The 23,665-nt window shown below is 42.4% G+C and overlaps 1 long non-coding RNA gene across 4 annotated transcripts; it reads left to right on the top strand.

The window, feature by feature from the left end:
• Positions 1 to 480: 480 nt before the first annotated feature.
• On the top strand, positions 481 to 7,496 carry LOC116438478. 4 transcript variants are annotated; one of them, XR_004237771.1, is made up of 4 exons: positions 481 to 653; positions 782 to 872; positions 975 to 5,525; positions 6,907 to 7,496. It is a non-coding gene; the product is annotated as an uncharacterized LOC116438478 (long non-coding RNA). The 4 variants fall into 4 exon arrangements; XR_004237770.1 differs by having other exon boundaries at positions 782 to 1,766; positions 1,910 to 5,525; XR_004237769.1 differs by having other exon boundaries at positions 490 to 653; positions 782 to 1,766; positions 3,524 to 5,525.
• Positions 7,497 to 23,665: the final 16,169 nt, after the last annotated feature.

Here is a 23,665-nt window from a genome sequence, read left to right as displayed (position 1 = left end):
GAGCCAGTGGGAAAATAAAAACAACAACAAAACTCTCTGTTGTTCACTCTTGTTTACTGGAAGTGGAAAATAAAGAAGAATAAGCAATGTAGAGGGGCAGGAAGGTAGCAATAATAATTTACAGGTTGCCGAGGGGAGAAAAGAAGTTCAGAAAGAGTGATACAGGACATAGGCTTTTGGAGAATGCTAAGAACTATGAAAAATTCAATTGAACGAAAAACCGGAGACTTCTTAAATTTTCCCTCCTGCTCCTTTGACTCATTAAGAAGACAACAATTCTGTGCGTTCAGAAAATGAGTGCACACAGGGCACAAACAGGTTAAGCTTAGGGAACAGAGTCAAAAATATGGTGACAGATCCTGCTCTTGTTTATCTGGGGTGAATTTTGAATTGTCCCCTTGGGACAGCTCTGGGTTTGCCTCAGCACGACTGAAAGCAGAATGTGGCCCTTGCACAATATGTCCAGATGTTCCTTTTTTCTATGATGAAAATGTGAGAGTTTCAAAGAGATCTCTCAGACTGACGAAATTCACAGCCTCCACCCTCTCCCCATGTAGCTCTACTTAATTCAGCTGGTTACACCAGAGACTGCAAGACTTTTGGCTCACTGAATATTTTTTTTCGATGTTTTACACTGCAAACCTACTATACAGGTTTGTTGGTGCCTGAAATTTAGCAAACCAAAGCTATCCTGGTGCTTTTACAAAGACAGCTGGCCCAAGGGAAACCTTTCTGATGCCTGGGACAGCAACGTGTTTTTTGCTTCTTGCCTTGTCCACAGACTGCAGAGACTACCAACAACCTGCCGAAGGGAATACTCCCCTTCTCATCTTGGGCACTATGACAGCCACAGATAAGCAGCAGGCAGAGAGGTAATTGTTCGTTATTTACTGCTGAATTGCCTGGTGCAGGTGTGTATCCTTCATTTCAGTTGTCTCTCACTCTCTTTGGCTGGATGATCTCATTTTGCACAGATTCCTTGCACTTTGTAAAGAATCCCAGAGATATGGAAAGGATCCATCATTTTACACTCCCATGCCAAATTCTGGCAGTGTCTAAGCAGGTGCTCAGACATGCTGGATATCCAGAAAATCAAGAAAATTGCAAAAGAAGATGGGTAGTTGGTTTGACTCACTGCATTTTGTGGATGTGCTCGTGTATATTGCAGGAGCCAAATACTGTCCTAATGAAACAGTGCACAAGATTTGGTGAGAACAAAGGGGAAGGGAGTGGGCAGGGGTGGTAAATGTGTATAATTCTTCCATTTTCTTTCCCTAGAAAACCCTCCACATTTTGAGGCTGAGGGGGTCATGGCTGGGAAACAAAGGTGCCTTGTCTTGCTTGGCAGCGCAGGCAGATGCCTTCTCTACTTTCCAGTTAAATGCCAGGCTCTGCCAGGCTCTGCCTGGGGCCAGCTGGACCTGTCCATGACTCAGAACTTGCCCTCTGCAGTGTGGCTGTCCAGGGAGATGGCACAGCTGGAATGGCTGTATGATACTCACAAACATCCCTTACCTCCTTGCTCTGACAATATTCCATTGATCTTCTCCAGCAGTTAAGCTGTGGTCTGACACTCCAGTTGGAGTTTCGGCTGGGCAGCCAAAAAACTTCTGCTGTTCTTCTGTTGTCTTCAAAAGAAAATGATCTCTGGCTATCTTGTCCCTGATGAATCCAGCTGCAGAAAGGGAGGAGTTACTCAGTCACCACAGCCAAAGAGGCAACTTCCCTACCCTCACTTAAACTACATGACTGCTGGCAAGACACTGGTACAGTACCCTTTGCTCTCTCACCAATTTTAGCCACGCAAACTTCTTCATACCTGATCACCTATTACTATTGCATCTGTAGGGTCTGATCCTATCACATCTGGGGCCCTTTATGGCCCTTAAAATGCCTTTGCATTGTACAGGCAATCCCAGGACTGGTTATACTGCTCCCAGGTTTGGTCAAGTGAAGATCAAATGTGTGGAGGGCTGTGCTTATGAGGTTCAGCCCTGCTCCCACAGAAGTTAACACTAATTCCAGTTTTCACAACAGAAGATGTCCTCCACAAACTTGTAACTTCAGCAAGCCAGGGCATTTTTAAAATCAATAATAAAAGATCAAAAATAAAGCATGGCGGTCCATCAGTGAAATAATTTATCTTTCTTCTGTTGCTGAAACAAGAATTCTCTCAGTTTCTCTGGTTGCTTCTTTCCTGGAGCACCACAGTGTCCCCTCCTGCTGCGCAGTATCCCTTTGGTTTACCATGGTGGACCTGGGCTGTAGCATGGTTGCTTTGCTGTCTGCAAGTGGTGCTACGGGAAGGAGTGGGACAGGCAGTGGGCTCCCCAGAAGATTTCCCACTTCTGCCAGGAAAGAGAACCATCACGAGGCCAGTGAGATTAAGCAGAGGGATTTGTGGTCTTGGGTTAGTGTCACGACTCACACCTCATACACGTCTCTTGCTCACTGAGAACCTCCTCTCAGCTGATGAACCTGGCCATGGTAAGCTGGACATCAAACTGGGTGCTGGTAATTGGTGTTACTGTATTCTGGGTCTCTGAGTTAACCCCCCACCCTCCCAGGGCAGTGGCACTACAGCAGTGCAAGATGGCCCAGCAAACCTGACACCATCTGAGACTGCTGCTCTGACACTCAACATTTTGGGATAAATTTAACTTACATCAGCAGCTATCTGAGCACACGTCAACTCCAGTCTGTTCTTCCTCTGCAGAACCAAGGTTCTGCAGGGCAAGCACACTTTCTGGTTGTGTGCTTGCACGATGTCCACCAAAACAGGATTGAGTCTACAGATGTTTCCCTAACACACTTGAGAACAGTGACCAAGCGGGTTCCTCGGTGAGCACACAGCACCTGAAATAAATCCTCCATGCCAATGCTAACCCAATTTTTAGCTGCCTAATCAGGGAATAACAGCAGAAAAGCAGAATTGTTTAATACCTTTGCTCAGAGAAATATCCCAACAGCCAGGGAGAAAGAAGTTGCCCTTGGGCACAGACTTTAGATACACAACAGTGAGACACAGGAGCGGGGACAACACATGACATTTCTTTTGGCCAAAACCTATTTCTCAGGGAGATGTTTAGCAAAACAACAACCATCACCACCACAGAGCTCACTGGGTTGTCACAGAAGATGATTATACTGATTAGCCTTGAAGTTAAAATCAGGAAAAAAATAGTTTGGATCGATTCTTGCAAGCAACTGAAAAGAGACTCATACTGCCCTATATGGTAAAAATGCAGCTCACATTCAGTGGGAAAATGTGGATTTTATTTTCTTCAGTTACAGCTGTTAATCCTGTCAGTTCATTTTAATAATGTTTTTTACAAAACCATTCTGATCCAGATGTGCTGTTATTGTGCTCTTTTCAGGGACGCTGGGCATTTAGTCCACGTTTACAACACATTAATGATGCTCACAGAAAAAAAGAAGGGATTCAAAAGCTATGGTCCAATGATTATTTTTAGCATTTTCCAGTATCTTTTTCAAAATGCCTAAATTCACTTTATCTCTACAGGATAAGGCTTGTCTGCATACCAGGTTTGAAAAAAAGATGAAAGATCCTGGCTTGACCTGAGGATGACCTCTCTGTACACAAGCTCCGTTATTGTAGAGGAACTGAAAGCAGCAGTGCTTAGCAAAACCAAACCAAACAAGCCTGAGAAGCAGGCGGAGGGGCTGGAGCTGCTGCCCTGCAGAGAGGTGAAGCTCAGAGCACCAGCCCCTGCCCCTGTGCTCTGCCTGTGCCTGAGTGGCTGGGAGCCAAACCTCAGTGCGGACCTCGGGGGACCTGTGTCAGCAGTGAACCCCAACAAGTCAGGTTCCTTCCCAGCCCTGGAAAGACTTGTGTCTAAAAGCAGATCCGAAAAACTGTGGTATTTTCTCACTTCTGCTGCTCTGAAGAAAAATGTGGGGGGGTTTTAGGTTTTGGTTTTGGTTTGGTTTCTTTGTTTGTTTGTTTGGGGGGTTTGGGGTTGGGTTTTTTTTTTTTTAGTTGAAGTTGCTGTAAGCCTCCTTGATTTCATCATCCTGCGCAGGGCATGTTCAAAGCAGGCTGCAACTGCTCAGAGATTGCTGAGGAATTTGGACTTGCAGTTACTTGCAGGAATTTAGATAATTACTCATCCTTTACATCTGAGACATTTTTATACCCATGCAGCTCCTAATTACATAAGGAGCATCAAATTTGTGATACCCAGTAGATGTTTTTTAGTGAGTACTGCTATATGATATGAGGATTTTTCACACAGACATACAAATATACTTCTGTCTTCCTGGCATCCTTCCCATATACGAACCTTTGGTGCTTTGACTTTGCTGGGAGAAGCTGCTGACCATGCTCCTGCTCTGCAGATCTCTGCTGTGCTCTGCACATCTCTGCTGCTTAGCAGAACAAATTGGGAAGTGATATTTCCCTCAAGAGAATTTTTTCCTTCAACTGAAAAACAAACCACTTTTTAAAGAACTGCTTTGTCAAAAACTGGTCATGTTTTTTTCTGGAAAAAGCAAAAAAGCAGGTCTCTCTGTAAGAGCTTAGAGATGGGGGAGTCACAGTGTATGGTAGGTGCTCTGTGGTAAGGGCAGCTTCAGGGTTGAATGTGAGATGAGATTCTTCTCCATTTTCTGGTGCCGTGAGCCTGCTGGTAAGGCTGGACCATGTTCTCTAGGATACAAGGGTTTGGCAAACATTTCACAGTGCTGTCCCACCCTGAACTACTAATCCTGGGGTTGGCTGCCCAGAGGAGCTGAGAGACCCTCTGCACCCCAGTGAGAGGCCCAAGAGAGCATTCTGCTCCAGGGCACCCCAGGGCCACCCTTGCCCATAGGCATACAAGTAGGCAGGCAGTATCCCTGATTTTTGTGCAGTTGTTCACAAGTGATGTGGTCAGGATCAGGCCAGAGAAGTCTCGTTCTTACAGCTGGCTGTATAAAGGTCCCTGTGTCAACACCAGGTTTCTTTACAACATTCAGTGCTTCCTTTCCCAGTTCTGGCGGATCCTTGGCCTCCCAAGGTACGGGGAGATTATAGATGAAGAAGCTGAAAGGAACAACATGACCCTCTCCCAAGAGGTACCTTACTAAAGCAGCAACTCAGCTTGTGCTCTGTAGGAGTGGGGTGGTCTTGCTGTGTCAGAAACAGTGCAGCCACCCAAGCCACTGAGTTATTAACATGCTGCATCAATTTATGTGCTTCCTGAATGAACTGTATTTTACTTTTATCAGCCATCTGTTTTTCAGACTTGACATTGATGGTTTCGGTTTTGCTGCTAAAATGCACCTTGCACTCTCGAAAATATTTCCTGTTCGGGTTCCTGCCCAAGTGACTTACAGAAACTGCAAGAGATCAGACAGCAATGGAAACTGTGACCACGTCCTCCTGCAGCTGCTCAGCAGCAGAAAAGCAGACGCAGCTGGCTACTGAGAGGCGGTACACATGGCAAAACCATTGCCTGCCAACCCCTCTGCTGAGAGCAAGCTTGACAAGAGCCTACATGGAGGAGGGAGTGAGACCAGTCTCTGTGAGTCTGACAGACCGATCTCTCCTGTCCTCAGGATCTCTGTGAGCAGACCCCCCTCCTGCACCCAGCAGCAGGGCCAGCGGGAGTGCATCTGCCAGGATGTGTGTGTGATGTCCTCTAGCACCTTGGCCCCGGAATATCCCCTTGCTGTGCCCTGACCTAGCAGCACCCTCCCTGGGGCCATCCTGACCCAGGACACAGTGCTCGGCCCTGGCCCCGTGCCCTCCTCTGCTTCCTGGCTTCCCCTGAGCAAACCCAGCTTCTCCCAAGGCAGGGGCTGCAGGAAGCAATGGGGTGTCCTGCAGGAGGAAGGCATCTGGGTAAATGCAGGCGGACGACTGTTGAAAGCACAGGGACATTTTACTTCACCTAAATAAATAAAGGAAGATGATTTAGCAGTTGCAGGCAGTTTCACACTTCAAATTGTCGTGCAATGAGGCTGTCCCATCACGTCCGGGCTCTGTGTAAACTGTGGGTGATTTCACACTTAATATCACTTATATTTATTTCTTGCTAATATTTATATCATGCATAAATTTTCATAAATGAGTACAGAACCCACAGGGTTGCTCATAAGGCACTACTTGCAAACCAGGGAAGAGCAAGTCTAAGAAGTCAGTGCAGTTGGCATAAGGGCCACTGGTGAACATGTTGTGAACCAAAAACCATCAGAAATGTTCATCATGGGACTGAGGCATATGTAGGTACACTGCTACAATACCAGTGGGAGCAAACTTACTCAGACCAACATTTCAGCGGTTTATTAAGGCTGAGTGAATAATTTGGAAATAACCATCAATAATTTAACCAGCTATTTCCTGAAACACTAGAGAATTTAAATTATCGAACAAACATTGTTTGACTAATTTATAGCTGGATCTATATCGTGAAAAATTAATATTCAAACAACTTGAATGACAAATTATGGATATTATTTGACCGAGCTAAACAGAACACAGATGTATCACTCATTTCTTAGACGTATTTATGCCCAGTGCCAAAGCTCTTCTGTTGTGGGCATGCTCCTGTCAAACACACATACCTGCCTTGTACACCCTAGTAGGTGTACATGCCATCCCTGCATGGCTCACCATCTCCTGCTGCCATAAACACTCTGAAATCTATTGAATCAGGCTAAATGGTGATGTTTCTCCTCTTTCCCTCCCTACTAAATTGATCAATGTTTATACTAATCTTGCTATTAGCTAGTTGACACCAGTAAGAGGTGTGTGGTCATTCCAGAATCTGTTTAACCTAAATAAAGCATTTGGGTTTAGCTGTCAGTGCCTGTTCTAACACTTCTGGGAAGGCAGGATCCTGGGTGCAGGCAGGTAGTACCAGGTTGCTCAATAGCATGCTAGATAACCATCTTCTCTTACAGACTTTTCCTGGAACATTGGGCATTTGATTGCCACTAGAAGACTGAAGAAATCTTCTTTGAAGTCGCTGCAATTACTTTGTCTGGACTATACTGTATGGCTATTTTTTGATCTCGTCAAGCACAGGCTGCTTGCAATCGATACAGAAAGAAGGGACGAAGGCGAAGAATAGAAAAGGAATGGAAAATGCCATGGTAAGGTCACTGAAACATAGTTTTCGGGTATGTGAAGAATACCCACCAGGATGAAGCATTCATCTCTTCATAAGATTTTCAGAAGTTTTTCCAAAACAAACACTGAATGTCACAACAATAATTAATTAACACGGTCAAGCTCTTTCCTCCTTACTCCTATTGTTCACACAGCAGTTTGTAAAAAACAGAAAGCAAAAACATTGAAAAAGCAGCACTTTTATGGCATTCATTGGGTTCGCTCTTGATCAGGCAGCATTCTTTATAAAGCAGCAAACGGAGCAACATGGGAATCTACAAATTGTAACAGACTCTTGCAAAAGAACTGACACTTTATCTTAATGTACATCTGCAATTATAAAAGTTGTGAGAAAGTTTCAAAATAAACCGCAACCCTGGAAGACCTGTTTCTGCACATCTAACTAAGGGAAGCTGAGAAAAAACCCTTTATATGAATCTCAGAAAACACTGAAAATTGAAAATCAGGCCTGTATGTTCTTTGTGTATCCAAGCAATTTCCCAGAAAGATTTCAAGTTTTACAGTTAGCTTTTGTACAGAAATAAAAAGAAAGATAGTAACCTTTACAGTGAATGGCAGGTCTGTGAAAGCACAATACTGTGAGAAAACATATTATATTACATATTGCATCATGAGGTAAATTAATTAATTGGACAATATTAGTTTCTGTTGACATCAAGTATTCTTACTTTTCCAAATCAAATCATAGACAGTTTCACAATCAGAACAACATGTTTTTCATCAGAGAAAAAAGGAGGTAATTATACTTTAACATCATGGCCTCAATTCTCAGGTTGTATTAACCTTCATTCTGTGAGAGATTTGTGGAATGGATTTTACCTTGGACTGCCACCAGCTAGGACTTCCTCTACATTCAGAGAATTATGGTTTCTCCATGTTACTAGAAAAAACAATCTGTGTCTGAGCTGTGAATTAGGCACTTCTTCCTCATCAGCATAATTTTTTGGATAAATAATGTGGTCTGGAAGCCAGAGATAGGCCTAGGAGACAGTCTTCTGGGTTATGTGCCTGGCTTTGCTACCAGGGCACTTTACAAACCTTCAGCAAACCCATAATCTTTCTGTGCCTCTGCTTTTTGAATACGGACCATAATAACTTCAGCTTTTTGAGCAGTATTTAGAGGAATGGGTAAAGGTGTTATCTTTATCCTAAAAATTATCATTGTTAGTACTGAAATAAATTAAAAAAAAAAAAAGTAGTTGCAATATATGCAGGAAGGAAACTTCCTAATTAAAAGATATAGTAGGATTTAGATCACGTAGCAGAGGAGGCTTAGTGCAGTAACAGTTGGAAAAATAGAGCTAGAAAGCTCTACATTCCCATATAATTATAGGGACATAAAGCCATATCAAGCATAACCACAGCATCCCAGACAGTATTTGTACATTGACAGGGACATAGCCATGGGGAAGGTACGGTTGCCACAATGATCCTAAGCAACTGTAGCAACTACCTCTGGAGTTAGAAAATTTTCCTTCTAACCATGCAGACCTTTAGTTAACTTAATTACATCTTATCCCACTTTTACTGAATTTGGCAAGCAGTTTATTCTTGGATTTTGTTCCAGTTATAGCCAAAGTATGTTCCTTTCCAGTACTGTCATTTGAGTCAGAAAAAATCCAGGTCCCCAAAAGCTGCATTTTCTCTTTTTGGTGTCTCAACTGCTTTGGACTTTCTGTATTTGTTCATAACTTTAAGTGCTGAGTCCAAGTGTAGAGAATTCCCTTTAGTTGAAAAGCCTTACCCAAGAAAATACAACAGAATTGCCTCCCACGGTTTTCACATGGTAGCCCTGATAATATTTAACAGCATAACTGTTGCCATTTTTGTCACAACCTTTTGCTCTTGCCTCCACCCTAATCCTAATGGCCTACAGTGGGACCACTGCCTACTCACTTTGCATTGTACACAGATCTCTACTTCATAATATATCACAACTGTCTTTATTAAATGCCATTTCTTCAATTTTAGTCCTGTTTTCAGTCTAGAAAGGTCTTCCTTTTTTTTTTTTTTTGTTATTTTTTATCCTGTCCTCCAAAAACCAGGCAATCTTTTTTGGCCAATTTTGTAGGTGCATCCCTTATTCCCTTATCAAAATTATGGTTGAAAACACAGTATATAGAGAGTATTCAGGTACAGATCACTGTAGACATCAACAGATTTTCAAATTGTTGATGGCACCTCTGTGATTACAACTTTTTGGCTGATTATGAATAAAACTATGCACAAATCAAATTGTGCACTTCATATGTCATAATTTGCTCATCAGAATAAAAGTTCTTTCAGTTAAAGCCTGTAGCCATATTAAAGATAAGGACTATTTTTCTTCTGTTTTCATCATGTTTTAATCTGAAAGAAACACAGAAGTAAACAGAGTTAAAATAATCCATTACTGTTTGTACACTTAATCACAAATCTCTCTACCATAAGTGACCGGTACTTCCACAGCCACTGAATGTTTTAAGCTAATTTTCATGAATGTAACTGTGTTGAAGTGAATTTTAAGTATAACATGTCCCTGGATTTTGGCTGGCTCCCCTTTAGAGCTACGTATGTCTTCAACCTTTTTCGATCTCTCCGGGGGCATTTAGGTGACTGGGCTTCCATCTCCATTCCCTGACAGCAAAACCTTGTAGTTCATCTCTTGATCTCACAACAGTTACCCCTCCCCTGCTCATACATTTGCCTCATGATCTCAGCCTGCTAGATCTGCCTAGCAAAAATTCCATTTGGAAGCTATGACAACACTCATCCCAAAACAGTCTTCGTAACAGCATCATCCATTTCTATAGAAGTTGCTGCAGCAAGCAGCCCACATTCCTGCAGGAAGGCAGGCTCCTCTAGTTCTGTATCCTAGTGGGTCTGATAGGGGGTTGTTAGGTGTCCCATTCACCCCGAGGCTGGATGCCAGGTCTGGGCAGGGAGCAAAATTCCTTCCCCTTCTGGCCTGCCTTCAGCAGGACTCATGCTTATCTGGCCCTGTGTGCGAGCACAAAGAGCACAAAACTCCTGCATCTTCAGCAGCAGCAGGTAATGCTTGAGATTGTGAAAAATGGGTGCCCAAGATAAACTTCGCAGTCCTGCCTCATTTCCTTAAACTGTGGACGCCTTACTGCTCTTACTGAGTGCACTTTGCTTTGTAGAGCCACGGTGATACAGCACAGCAGGGTTGGAGCTGGGGGCAGCAGAGGCAGTCAGTTTGTTAGCACAGTCCTTTCCTCCTTGTAGTGCTACTGTGGTTTCTGCTGCATGCAGCTGCCCTAAAATCCATCTAAAGTCGCCTGCTTGCCTTTCCACTTTAGACATTGTGTAAAACATCTTAATGGCAGAATTGGACTCCTGTTTTGCACTGATTTAACAGCCAGTGAGGCACTGGAGAATCGGGGTCTTTTCCAAAAACATACAGTCTGACAGCAGTGCTGACATTGTAGCCTTAATGTGGTAGGTACAGAGAAGCTTATAACATCCAAAGTGAAATCACCACATTTCCATGCTGAGCAGCTAGTGCTAGACAATGTATATTCATCTACTCCAACCCTTCCCTGGTAACAAAGAAGAAAGACACACCTAGAGAAAACAATGGAGCAAGATGGTTTTGGATACTATATTAAGACTAAATGCCACCCTGCCTCTGCTGAAGACCATCTGAATGTTGCAGCTGAGTCAATAATGTCTTTTCAAATCAGCTTATTCTTTTGCAGGCAGTTGCCCAAGCCAACGCCTGGAACAATCAATCCCAACCTATGGAACCTGTTTTCTGCAAGCTGCTCACTCTTAGCCACAAGACAAACGGCAGCTGGCTCTGTGGCTGCAAAAAAAGTGAGCACCCTGCAGAGGACATGCTAGAGACTGCACTCGGAAGGACAGCTCTGGGGCAGAGGAGTCGCTGCTTTTCACCGCTGTCATGTAGAACTGCTGAAATCCGTGTGGGCTGGAGCCTCAGCCTCCCCACACCGCAGGGGTGCTCTATGCTGAAGCAGCACATGAGTGCAAAGTGTGCTCTCGAGGACCTCCTCTGCTCTGCGAGTGCTTTACCTTGGACGCTGCTGTGGATCAAAGATCTCAGAAGGATCATGGGAACAGCAAAACAGTGTTTTCAAGTGGTTTGTTAATTGTGGATGTGCAAAATTTGCCTTTAGTACAAGCACATCCCACATGCAAGCGAGACAGCTAACCCATCAGTAGGTGCAAACATTTTGCCCTAAGCAAAACTAACCATTAGACTGTTCCAAAACCCTTCTCTTCAGCATGTTTTCTCCTCTAGCCTTATTGCTGCGATGAGCATCCATGCATTTCCCTAGAGGCATCCACAAGAGCTGGCAGTTCAATATGCCCTGGACACAGCATACGATAGCAAGTTTTTGGGTTTGCTACTTGTGCTTCCTGCAAACCTGCTCTCCTTTTCAGATGTTTTAGTTGTTATAGCTATCTAATGAAAGTAGAGGAACATAAAACCACTTGGCAGTCAATCATAGATGGTGTAGCACAGCCATTTTAAGCCAAATTTTCTGCCGTTGCTGAAGACACTTGAACGTTTGACAGTGGTGAGAGGTCTTTCGCAGGCAGAGAGAGGAGGTGATCACCCAGGCTCCTTCCTGCCTCACAGTTCTTGGATTCTGTGAGTAACGAAATAACTTCCTAAAGGCAGTTGTGCTGAGTGCACTAATAGAGGTGGTTAATTCATGAGACTGTCCATTAATAATGAAGCAGAACATTGCTATGGAGACAATACTGTACTAATTACCAACAACTCTCCAGAGATCTGCGGGATTCTGTTTCTTTTAATAAATAATATATAACTCTGTTATTTCTGTAATATTATACAGCTAAATAAGATTTCATTTAACTGTTTCTGCCCATCCTCTTTCACCTGCTATATTATTGTTGTGGTTTGTTTAGAGAGGTTTACTTATCTCCCCTTACCTGCTACATAAAACATTATCTTTTATCTTGACTGTTGTAACACTACTTTTTCTGAAGGAGCAACATTCATATTGCCCCTGATATATTAGCCAATATCAAAATGAAAGGCTGAACTTGGGCAATACATCTCCACTGATCATTCATCGCAGTCCTGATTGCTTGTGCGTGTCCGTACTGAAATGCGTACCTTGCTTTGCGTTAACACACTGCACTTTCCTCTCTCCCACAAGAGAATTAGCAATGTTAAGGAGGAAGAACAGGTTTTAACCCTGCACAGAGTTTGCCAGTTTGAGGTGAGGAAGGCAGAGGTATATGAAATACATTCAGTGAATAATTTGGCCCATGCTGTGCAATCCCACTTGGATTTGGATAGCTGGGAATGCAAGACTGCTAAGTCAAATGTAAAGCTCAGTGGCGACTCTAGCCTTACAACATTTCTCTGACATGAGTAGGATAGACATGTGTCTGGAGTAGGAACCTGATAATTTGCTTCTCTGAAAAAGGAGTTTTCTTTAAACCATTGATATGCTCTGACATGGTGTCATATTATATCAAAGCATTTTCCATAAATCAGTTTTGCATATGTGAGAGATGCTATCCATAACAGGCTCAAGGCTGAAATATTTAAATTACTTAAATATTTAATATATGAGTTGTTTACAAACATAAACTTCAATTCTTTTGGTTTTCCCTGGATAATCCATTGTGTCTCCTCTTTTCCCCATGACTAATTGGCTGCAGCGTGAATATATAGAGAAGGTCTGTGTTCTCTGCAGTAACACGCAAGGCCACTATCAACAAAGAAATTTCTCCTGTTTGGCTTTTACCAGTGTGGGCTCAACATGAAGATAGAGAGTGCTTTAAATTCATATCCATTCTGTTACTTGAAAAGTGGTGTTAGAAAACCTAAAACTAAAAATTGTGTTATCTCTCATCTAGTAGCTGATCTCAACCCTCCTTCAGGCAGTGGAAGAACTTCTGTTCGCATAGGCGGGGGCTTTTTATCCATCTCTGTTTCTGTCTGCAAGTAAGAGCTCCCGTTTTCTGCTGATTTCTGCTTAAGATAATGAGGGATTCCTCTGAGTTTCACTCGAGATTTTAAACATTCCTCCTCACTGAGACATAACTATTAGTTTCAAGTTTCTTGAACAAAACTGTGGGGGAAAACTACCTAAACAAAGTAATTCATGGCATCTAATAGTGTATGTAAAACAACGACACATCATAAAGTTAGATGGAGATGTTGACAATGCTCAGATCTGTCAGGCATTTTTCAATAGACTCCAGGAATCATAATAACCATATAGGTCAAAAATCAGCTGCAGTGAAGAAGTCTGCTTACAGGTAAAATAGTAGGTCATTATAATGGCTCACAAGTTTTTTTCTGAAATTTGCTTAGATCACCCATTGTGAAAAGTGATGAGCCCAATCCAGTCATAGCAAGAGAACAAAGTGGTGTAAGCCATAGCAGCAGCAATTGCTTTATGAATCTGCCCCTAGGGATGCCTGGTGAGCTCTGTCCTGCAAATAGTCACACTGATGCAGAGAGAGGATGGGCCAGGCCCGGAGGCTCACAGCTGCTGCAACACTTTGGGAACATTTTGGGAAATCCCAATTACTGCCTGTTTCTGCAGCATGCAGACCCACTCTGCTGAGTCCCTCACACCTTGAAAAACAAAACAGGTACCAGGTTAATGCCACCACGTGAGACAAACTGCCTATATGCCAGGCCAGCACTGCACGGGATATATGCTGCAAGGAAAAGTTCTGGCTACATCTAAATGAATGGATCAATCCATTAAACAAAGATCTCAAATTAGACTCAAAATAGTGCTGAGGAGCTCCAGTGCTGCATACACTGGTTTCAGGTGACTATTTTGCAAGAAAACAGTTTTTAAAAAAACCTGTCTAACCTGTTGAGGCACTTGAAATACCAAAAGCACTTACAGTTTCTGGCAGAAATATCCTTAGGCAACAGTAGCTGTGCTATCTTGCATGCCCTGTAGCACCTCTCTCTTGGCTAGTGTCACTATCTAGGTACCCACCTTCTTGCCTGTGGCACTTTAGGGTGCAGAAATTAAGTGCCCCTATGCCTAAATCCCCTGGAGAGCACTATTTTTCATGCATACCAGGACACACCTAAGACAAACTGAGAGGCTACCTCTATGCTGCTGAAGAAAATGGTTTCTCTAGCCCTCAAGGCAGTTAGCATGGCACATCGTGCATGCATTCTTCGCTTCACCCTGCTTTCCTCAAGCTGTTCCCTGGGAAAGTGGCCGGCTGTGGGCTAACTCTGAGCTGCTCCTCCACCTCACCTGCTGCAGTCTGAGGTCTCAGGAGCCAATGCTTTGTCAGGGCTCTGTTAATTAATAAACATTATGCAAGCTGCTGCTCAGATCTGTGTCTGGCTCTGCTTAGTCTATTAGTACAGATCCCCTGTCCTGAACAACTCAAATGCTAGGATGCTTTTGGCTTCACTCAGACTGTGGTTTAGGGCATTTGCCTGAAAGTACCCTGCAGTGGTATGGAGAAGTATAATTTCATTTCAGACCCTGTTGCACTGTTCTCAAATATAAGCAGAACAAATAAATGGTCTGATTTCAGAGAAAAACTTGAGATTCACATTTTTACTTTTGCAGTTCAGATGCAACTGAACAGAGAACACTACTTATGACAGATGAACAGTCCCTGCAATTCCCTCCCCAGTTGCCCTAAGGCTGACACTGCTGCTTGGAGATAACTTAATCTGTAAATATTATTTTGAAATATTGGGGTTTTTTCTCTGTTCACAGACAGATTAGAACCACAAGAATATGCTGATTAGGGCCATGATCATTATCCAAGTGATAGGACAAGGGTTCTTCTTCTCAAAGATAATGCAAGCCTCCAGAAAGAATCCCTGTTTCCTGAACTCAGGAAACAGAAGTGTGAAATAGGATCCTGTCTAGAAAGGATTTTGATTTACTGATCTGAGGATGAAGGACCTGCCTTCACATTGTGCCTGAGAAGACCCATGAGCACTGTGAACCCTGCAGGGATTAGCTGCTCCCTGACTACTCAAAGAGCAAACTGCTCGAGGATCCAGCCTGAGGGATTGGGAGTTATTCACAGTAATGGCTTTCGGTGCCACTGTGTTTCACACTGTTCTGAAAAGTAGTTATGACAAAGAAAATTTGCCAGGCCTCCAGCAAAAGCCTGGATTAATGAATAACTTCATTCTGGGCAGAAATATAAAAATATGCTCTTGTGAGCTCTGCTCTCAGCCATTTAGGTTGAGGTGCAACAACAGCAATAGACATGATGCAAAGCTTATGTGTCTGTGTTTTAAGATCCTGGCTAGGAAATCAGTTTAAAAGGCAGACAGAAAGGAAAGGTGTTTGAGGATGGTTGAGGTGGGAAAAGATTTAAAGCAGAAGAGGCAGAAGTGAAGAGAGGAGCTAGATGCAGGAGAAGGAACAAGCGCCAGTGACACGCCTGAGAAATTCATAGCACTCCTGTTAGGCACTTAGCAGAGCAAGATCGTCAGCAAGATAGGAGGGGGCTGAAAATGCAAGGGGGAAATCAGTGAGGGGTGAGCACAGCAAAATAGTTGAACCTGGAGATGCTGGGGACAGAGCAGAGGCCAGTGTTCTCGTACACAGCAGAATGCTACACCAATGGGTGAAGAGACAAAACGTGCTCCTGGGTGCATGCCTGTATGTCAGGCTCGAGCTCCAGCAGCCACCTCTCTGTGCCAGCTCCGTTTATTCCTTGTTTCAAGAAAAAGTGAGTTGCACAAGGTCGGTGTGTGTTATCTCCAAATAAGGCCTGGGAAGGAGTCGACGCTGGCGGCTGGGGCTGTAGGGCTGCCATGGCACAGGTGCTGTTGGCAGTGGGCACAGCATAAGGCTGCCTGGCCCTTCTCCCTGGACTTAGCTGCTAAGGTGGGAAGGACTGCCAAGCCTGAGGCCAGGACTGAAAGGAGAGTTTGTTGCCAAACCAAGCACTGAAGTTGTTAGAGAAAAAAATTGTCAGCAGTTCTTAAACAAATATCTTTCACAAACATGATGCTGCCTGGAGTGTATTGTTGTGAGCATGCGTGTGTGTTGCTGACATTAGCTCACATATTTGCCTTTCAGAGGTTCAGGGAGATGTGTGCTACATGAGCCTGAACTTGAAAGACAGCAGTCTCTCTCATCCTGTGGTTGGCATCTCCAGTAGGTACCTGGTCATCTGCAGCATCAGACTGCTGCTTGGGCCCTTCCTCACCAAGGCTACAGCCACATGTTTCAAGGGATGAACCAGACTCTCCCAAGAACTGAGTCAGTGAGTGATGTAGAGTCATTAAGAATATTCACAAGTCACTATTTAGCTATTCAAAGGGCCCAAAAATTTTAGATTAATTAGGCCATGAAGCGCTCTGACTTTTCTAGAATAGAGTGCCTCAATTTGTTGCATACAGAGTACCTTACTCCCAAGGACTTATATATCCTCAAATGAATAATTCTAGATATGTAGGTAGCAACATAGCTTCTCCTCTGAGGTGACTCTTGAAGCATATAGTCACCAGACATACAGTTGGAGCTACTCTAGAAATTAAGCCCCTTTGTCAGCTACCTCTATGCTTTATTGATGTGTCAGGTTATGCATTAAAATGAAATTTAGTTCAGAGGGTTAATGGGAGTGATCTTTTTTCATCCATGCTTCTGGAGATTTCACCAACACAATTAGGTCATCCCTGTTTGCTAGTCACCAAGCTCTCTGCTCTGTGTGCTGCTGACCCTCATTTCCCTTGCCTTGGCCACAGCTGCACCCTCTGCTTGGCTCACGCGGCACCAGTGCGAGTGCAGGTCAGCCGAGGTGCTGGTGGCTCCGTGCGGCACAGCTCCCTGGGGTGCATTTTGGGGAGGCATGTCGGGAGCTTTGCCAAGCGTGGAGATCTGACAGTGTTGCCTAAGAGCTGCGGGTCCTTCTGGCGAAATAAGGCTTTTCCTGGAGGTCTTTATTGCGCAACCCGCAGTGATTAAGGCTTCCATGTTCTCAAAAGGAAGTGAATATTTTGCAGGCTACGTAAGGAAGAATTTAGGAACTTAGGAGGCTAGGAGGGAAAGAGTACACAAGCATGTAATTGGGTGAAAGATGAAAGCTTTCAAAAATTGCTTCAAAGGTTGGAGAATGAGAGAGTGAAATGGTTGCTGTTAACAGCAAATTCACTGAAAGTGTTAGTAACAGGAAGAAACAATTTGCAAATTTTTACTGGATTCGCCAATCACCTTTGTCTAGAAAACAGAAGGCAGTTATACAAGAAGTTAAAATGTTCCAAAGATTTTGAATTGCTGTAGTTCATTCTGAAAAAGTCAAGTATTCATTTTTCAAATCATAGAAGCTTTGCTTTTCCACTCTTTATTTAGTAGAGACTTTTAAAATAGACCTAAGCATTAAAGAAAAGTGAATAAATATGCATCTTGAAGAAAAATGAAACATATCAGATAAAAAGAAACAAAGTATTTTTTGATGATTATTTTTTCAGGAAAACTGAAAAGTTCCATTTCAGTTTGACCTGCTTTACATCTGTTCCTCTCCATTTGTCAGTGTGGTCATCAAGGCAGAAGTTCATAGTACAGGTCTCTCTAACAGTTGAGTTAGAAGCCCTTCTTAGGAGCAGCCTGTATAAGAGATGGTTCTGTTGTGTGAAATCCTGTTACTACTGTGAAGTGTCCTCCATATTGAGATGTTTAGCAAACCTTTTTATCTTTGGCATGTCTGGTGCATGTTGTTGTGCCAATAACATTACTGAAAACATAGAGAAGGCATCTTGGCCTGTTATATGATAACCAAAACTAATTGGTTATATTTGAGTCCAATAGTGGAGTATGGGAAAGCTTCCCATTCCAATAGATCATTTCTTATGTGTCACATTGAAAACGCAGACTGAAAATCTTGTTCTTCATCCTTTTACACCTTTTGTGAAAGTTATACCCATATATTCCCAATGGAATACTGGAACACAACATGTTTCATTCTGACTGCATCATTTCTGACCATGCTGCAGAGGTAGCTTAGGCACAGTAGCAGCTCATTATTAAAAACAGTCCAGAACACATTGTCTGAAAAGTCCAAGGAGGAGGAACTCAAATATTTACTGTAACTTCTGGAGCAACCTGGTCTAGTGGAAATTGTCCCATGGCAGGGGCGTGGAACTACATGATCTTTAAGGTCCTTTCCAACCCAAACCCACAATCCTATATTTCTTCATAATAAGTACCATTGTACTGCTCAAAGTTTAATGAGCTTTAATAGTACCACTTGAAGGAAGGGTGTTGTCTTCCTCCACAGAAACTGCCTTGTGAATCTGTACAGAAGTGTCCTATTCTTCATTCAGTGAACTAAGGCTTTGGTTAAGATCAGTTTCAGTGATGAATTTCAGGAATGGGGGGGGGGGGGGGGGCGGGGGAATAAAGCACATTTTTATGTTGCTGTACACACTGGGAGAATTTACTGAAATATTTCTTGTGATGACACTTCCATAGCTGTACATGGAAATCTTATTAAAAATTATTTTATTTATTTACTACTATTTTGAAACAGGTATCTGGAATCAACAAATTATTTTGATAAATGTTAGCAGGAGGGAGTACTTGATCTTGAATAGTCTCATATTGCCTTAAATTTTGATTATATGGTAGGTAGTATAAACATGAGCACAATATGCATAATGCGATAATAGATACACTGAAACAGCATTTAAATTAATACCAATTCAATCAGAAATATTAGTTAGAGAGAAGGGACACTATATTGAAATGAAAATAAATCTTCAAAGAGAAGTAGGAGTTTAGTCATTTGAGACATATCTGAAAGACTACAGGGAGTTAATTTAAAGGCAAGAATCTGTAAATATATATAAATAGCTGCTGGCTGACACCTCTTACAATGGAAGTCAAACCTAAGAAATAGAAGGGCAACCAATTTTAAATGTAGGAATTTGTCATTTTCCTTAGTGTTATCCTGTGAAACACACAGTATTATTGTACTTCAGAGCTAGAAGGAATTTAGTATTTCTTACTTATTTGGAAACAAACATATGAAGAGAGGCAAACTACTAAGCTTCATGGTACAAATCATCAGCTAAGAATACAAGTATAAGGGGTAGTGAATGTGTTTCACATTTGCAAGGTTTTTACATTTGCAAGGTTTCTTGCTTCCTCCTTTGCAGTACTCACCCCTAGCCTCTCTCAGAGGCAGGATGCTTGACATGAAAGGACATCCGACTGACTTCATGTCGGTTCCTATTGCCCTCCCCCTGGAGAGAATCGGTGCATACAGAGCACTTCGAGTGTGAAAAAGAGCCAAGATAGAAAATGTTGGCATGCTGTACATGTGAGATATAAATATTCCCTTGTCATGGCTGGAGGTTTGGGAGACCTCAGACTGACTGGAGACACCATGCTGTCACATGCCAGCCCCTTGGGAAACAGCTGGGAAGTCACCACAGAACAAATTACTATTCACAAGGCAAAACCGTAAAACAAAGCCTGCCCTTCAAGTTCTGGTGGTCCAGTAGGATGCAGCATGGTTTAGGGTGCTGGGGTATCATCTGCACAGCCAGAGGACCTCGGTGGCATACCGCCAAGAGCCCAATGGCCATGTCCCATTTGCATGTGCAGAATTGGATCTTCAGCAGAATGCAGTGCACATAGCTTGAGTACTGACAGTAAACACACCACTTTTTTAAACCATAGAGAGAAAGGGTGTGGATGGTAGTTAGAGAAGCAAGGGGACAAGATGTACCAAATGCGCATCAAGCACAGCATGATTTCTGACACGATGCATGGCAGTTTCAAACTCTTAGGTGGTTATATTCCCTGGGCTTGTTCAGACCTGTGATAGGAAATATCTGTTCACAAATACATCATTATTTCCAAAGAGCATTGTACAAACAGCAGTCCACACATATAACCATCACCAGCCATGTAGCTCCACAAATCCACCTTGGTAAAGTCTGGGCTACAGAACTATAACTTGATCAATTTTTCTTCAGCTATCACCTCAGCTTATTCCAGGGTCTTTCCAAGACATGGATCCCTGTTTTCTTCCCAGGGTAGGAGCACTCTAACAGAGACATGCTCTGAGCTGTCTCATCGACAGCAGGGTTTGGGCATGCTCAAACAGCTGCATCTGCTGAGCCAAGAAAGCCTAAGGCTTCTAGCTGTTGATTCGGAGCCATGTAGGCTTCCTTTCTGTGCCAGCTTCACTGCTTCAGCATCACTTAGAATGCATGGGCTACCCAGACACTTCAAAACAGAGAGGCAGGTGTTCCAAATATGGACAGAGGCAGCCTGCCGGGTGACAGCAGATGTGGTACCTCTTCCTGTGACTTTTTCAAACCCTCATGAGTGGCTGTAGACTATGCCTTCCTCTCCACACAGTGAAGTGGTTGGTTACCATGTGCTGGACAAGGACAGGGAGGCCTCACTCCCTGGGAAGGAGGAAGATTTTGCTGTAGCCCCAAGGCCTTTACCCTGACAGAACTCGCATTTCCTTTTATGTTATACCTGATTATCTACCACACTTTTTAGCTCTTTTTTTCTAGTGTTTGCTTTCCTGTCCATAAGCCTAGTTTGCATTTGAGCCCAGAGCATGATCTTAGAGTTGGCATTTCTGCAGTGCACATTGCTAGTCCTCTGCCAGTCCCACGGAGATCTCCAGAGCACTGTGTATCTACACCCCCTCCCTCTTCCACTTCTAAGTCTTTATGTAAATTGCAAATTGTGTTTATTTATTACATTTTCTTCAAGCCACTGATCAAATCATAAAATGGCACAGGCTGCAGTGTAAGTAAATTCAGCCCTATACACTCACATGGAATTACATATGTGGCATATTAAGTAGAGTATTTAATCTATTTAATGCATTAATAAGCTATCAAAGTTTAAAGATAAATAAAATCAGAACCCAATTAAGTGTCTTTTATGTGAACATTTCTACTAAGAACACTCATGGACTCATAAACTGATTTGGGTTGGAAGAGACCTCAAAGATTCACCTAGTCCAAACTTTCTGTCATGAACAGGGACACCTCCCACTAGACCAGGTTGCTAAGAATTCTGTCCAGCCTGGCCGTGACACTTCCAGAGATGGAGCATTTACAGCCTCCCTGGGCAACCTGCTCCAGGGTCTCACCACCCTCCTGAGCAGCAGCAGTTCCTTCCCCAGCCCCCCCCCCACCAGCCCCAAGGCTCAGGGCCTGAACATCCCACACCAGTTTCTCTCCTGCATTGGGAAGACCAGGAGGGAACAGAGGAGTCCAGACACAGTTGTCAAAGTACCAAATAAGAGAGAGGGAAAGCACATGTACTGTTATGTTATTGAAGTTTTTTTGAGCCAACCCTCTGATTTTTTGCTGATTGAGACCTACATCAACATTATTTTTCTGACATCAAGATCAGGATGAGTTCCAGACTTTAATTGGTTTCTCCTTAGAAGTATTAGTTCCAAAATAGATGCTTCCCAGTTCTCTGGAAGTTTTCTAGGGCTCTAGAAGATATTAAGTAAAAGCACTGTCAACCCACAAGCTTTTTTTTAAATGTTCAGATACAAGTTATCTTGATTTAGTGATTTATTAATGACTTTCTAATAGCTTTGGCTTTTCATTATCCTTTAATATTATTTCAATTAATAGGTTCATTGTTATGAATAATTTTAAAAAGTTATATATATACTGACCATCTGTAATATTCTATCATTTTTGTCTGTTTCAACCCACAATCTTATGAGTTACTTTTTCTCCTGAATATCTGCTGCTATGTGCATTAGGTTATTTGTTGTATACTTTTCTTTCCTTTATTAGTCTTTTACTTCATCTGGCTTCCTCTTCATAGGAGCTTTTATCAAGTTTTCATGTTTCTTTTTATTTTGCTTTATTTTTTTTAAATGTCTTACGCTTTACTTCGGTAAAGCTGGCTTTTAATCAATGTAAACATTGGTTCTGATTATAGGTTGCTGTTTTTAAGCTACATATATTTATAAATAAATATCTGATTTCGATCTCAGTTTCCCACTTATATTTTTCCTCTGATGGATTTGACTTACAATTATTTCCAAGTTTGATAAATAGTTCCTTGAAAAGGTCCCACATCTATTTATATTTCTTTTATATGCAAAACATACAAAATATATACATACTTCTTTACAGATAAAATGACAAAATCATGTGTCCTGATCATATTTTTTCTAAAAAAACCTTGAACTCTAATTTTACAGCCAGATTTTGTTTATCTGATAATATAAGACATAGACCTCCATGAGTTGGATATAATTGTTTTGAGGCCTTCTTAAAATGCCAGGGACACTGAAATACAGACAGCATCAGACCACTAAAAAGTCAACAAGAATTCACCAATCTCTATGACACACACTGGCATTTTCCTTGTTTAGTGGAACTTGTCAAATTTGGAAAATACCCCACCTGGAAAAATTATTGGGCATGCTGAAGAGCTCTACAGAATGATACTGAATGTAAACACATTTTAAAATTATCTCCTGGTACTCCTAGCAGCTATACAAAAAAATAAGTCACAAAAATGCAGAAAGAGCAATTGCTGTTAGCAAATGTTACCCAAATGTTTGAAATTAGGCGTATGCTCAACATCACCTGTTAGCAAAAGTTATCCAAATGTTTAAGCATATGCTTAACATCACAGCTACACTGCTGCAGTGTATTCAGATTATAACTTGATATACAATACAGTATAACATCCATGGATGATTAGGAGGACAGATATATCTGTATCTTACAGTGTTCACATTTGTGAGCTTGCAGATGAACTGCTCACAGCTTGTTCCCCACAGCCTTGATCAACCAAAGTGCTTGGAGATATTCAGAAATGAAAGCAAGTAAATAATCCCACTCAATAGTGGGTTATTGCTAAGTCTAAAGGCCTTACTTGTTTAGGGCTATAAATAGCATTAACACTACGAGTACTACCCATCCAGATTTCTGTCATTAAAACCTCCCATCACTCTTTTTTGGAACAGTGCCTGTCAGAGCTCATCAGTGTCCTGGATAGAACTTCTCTAACTGCTTAGCAGCCTTGTATTGAAAGAGTTACCTGCTGAAAATAAAAAATAGCAGCAGATCTGACGTAGCATGAGCTGCATCAGTGTTCCTTGGCTCTTGGGATGAGTTTCTAGAGAAGAAGGATGGCAAAGAGAGCACAGGTACAAGCCCTGACACAGAAACATGGATAGGCTCATGCTCAGAGGTTCACTTCACCCGGAGAGTGAAAAGCCTCCTCCTTTGAGTGATTTACTGCCCAGAGCAAAACCCATCTTTCTAGTCCAGTGAACATTTTGTATCTTATACAGTAAGAATCAATGGTAGCAGGAGAAAGTGTTCCTTGAATAAATTCCTAGTAGCAATCTGATGGAGCAGGGATTCAAACCTGTCTCCAATGCCCTGAAAGGATGCCTTGCTGAGTGAGTTACTATACTGCTGTAAGGATCAGAGATAGGTTTGCTTCCCATCTCTAGCTAAGAACAGAAAAATAATAACGTGAGTGTTAACACATGCAGCCCCTTTGTTGCGGAATGATAGGGCAGGAGTGTGAAAAAAAAGAACAAAAAAGA

Source organism: Corvus moneduloides, chromosome Z (assembly GCF_009650955.1).
Source record: "Corvus moneduloides isolate bCorMon1 chromosome Z, bCorMon1.pri, whole genome shotgun sequence".
In the NCBI taxonomy this organism is placed as follows: domain Eukaryota; kingdom Metazoa; phylum Chordata; class Aves; order Passeriformes; family Corvidae; genus Corvus; species Corvus moneduloides.
Note: the sequence above shows the minus strand (reverse complement) of the source record. Positions and strands in the feature narration are given on the sequence as shown.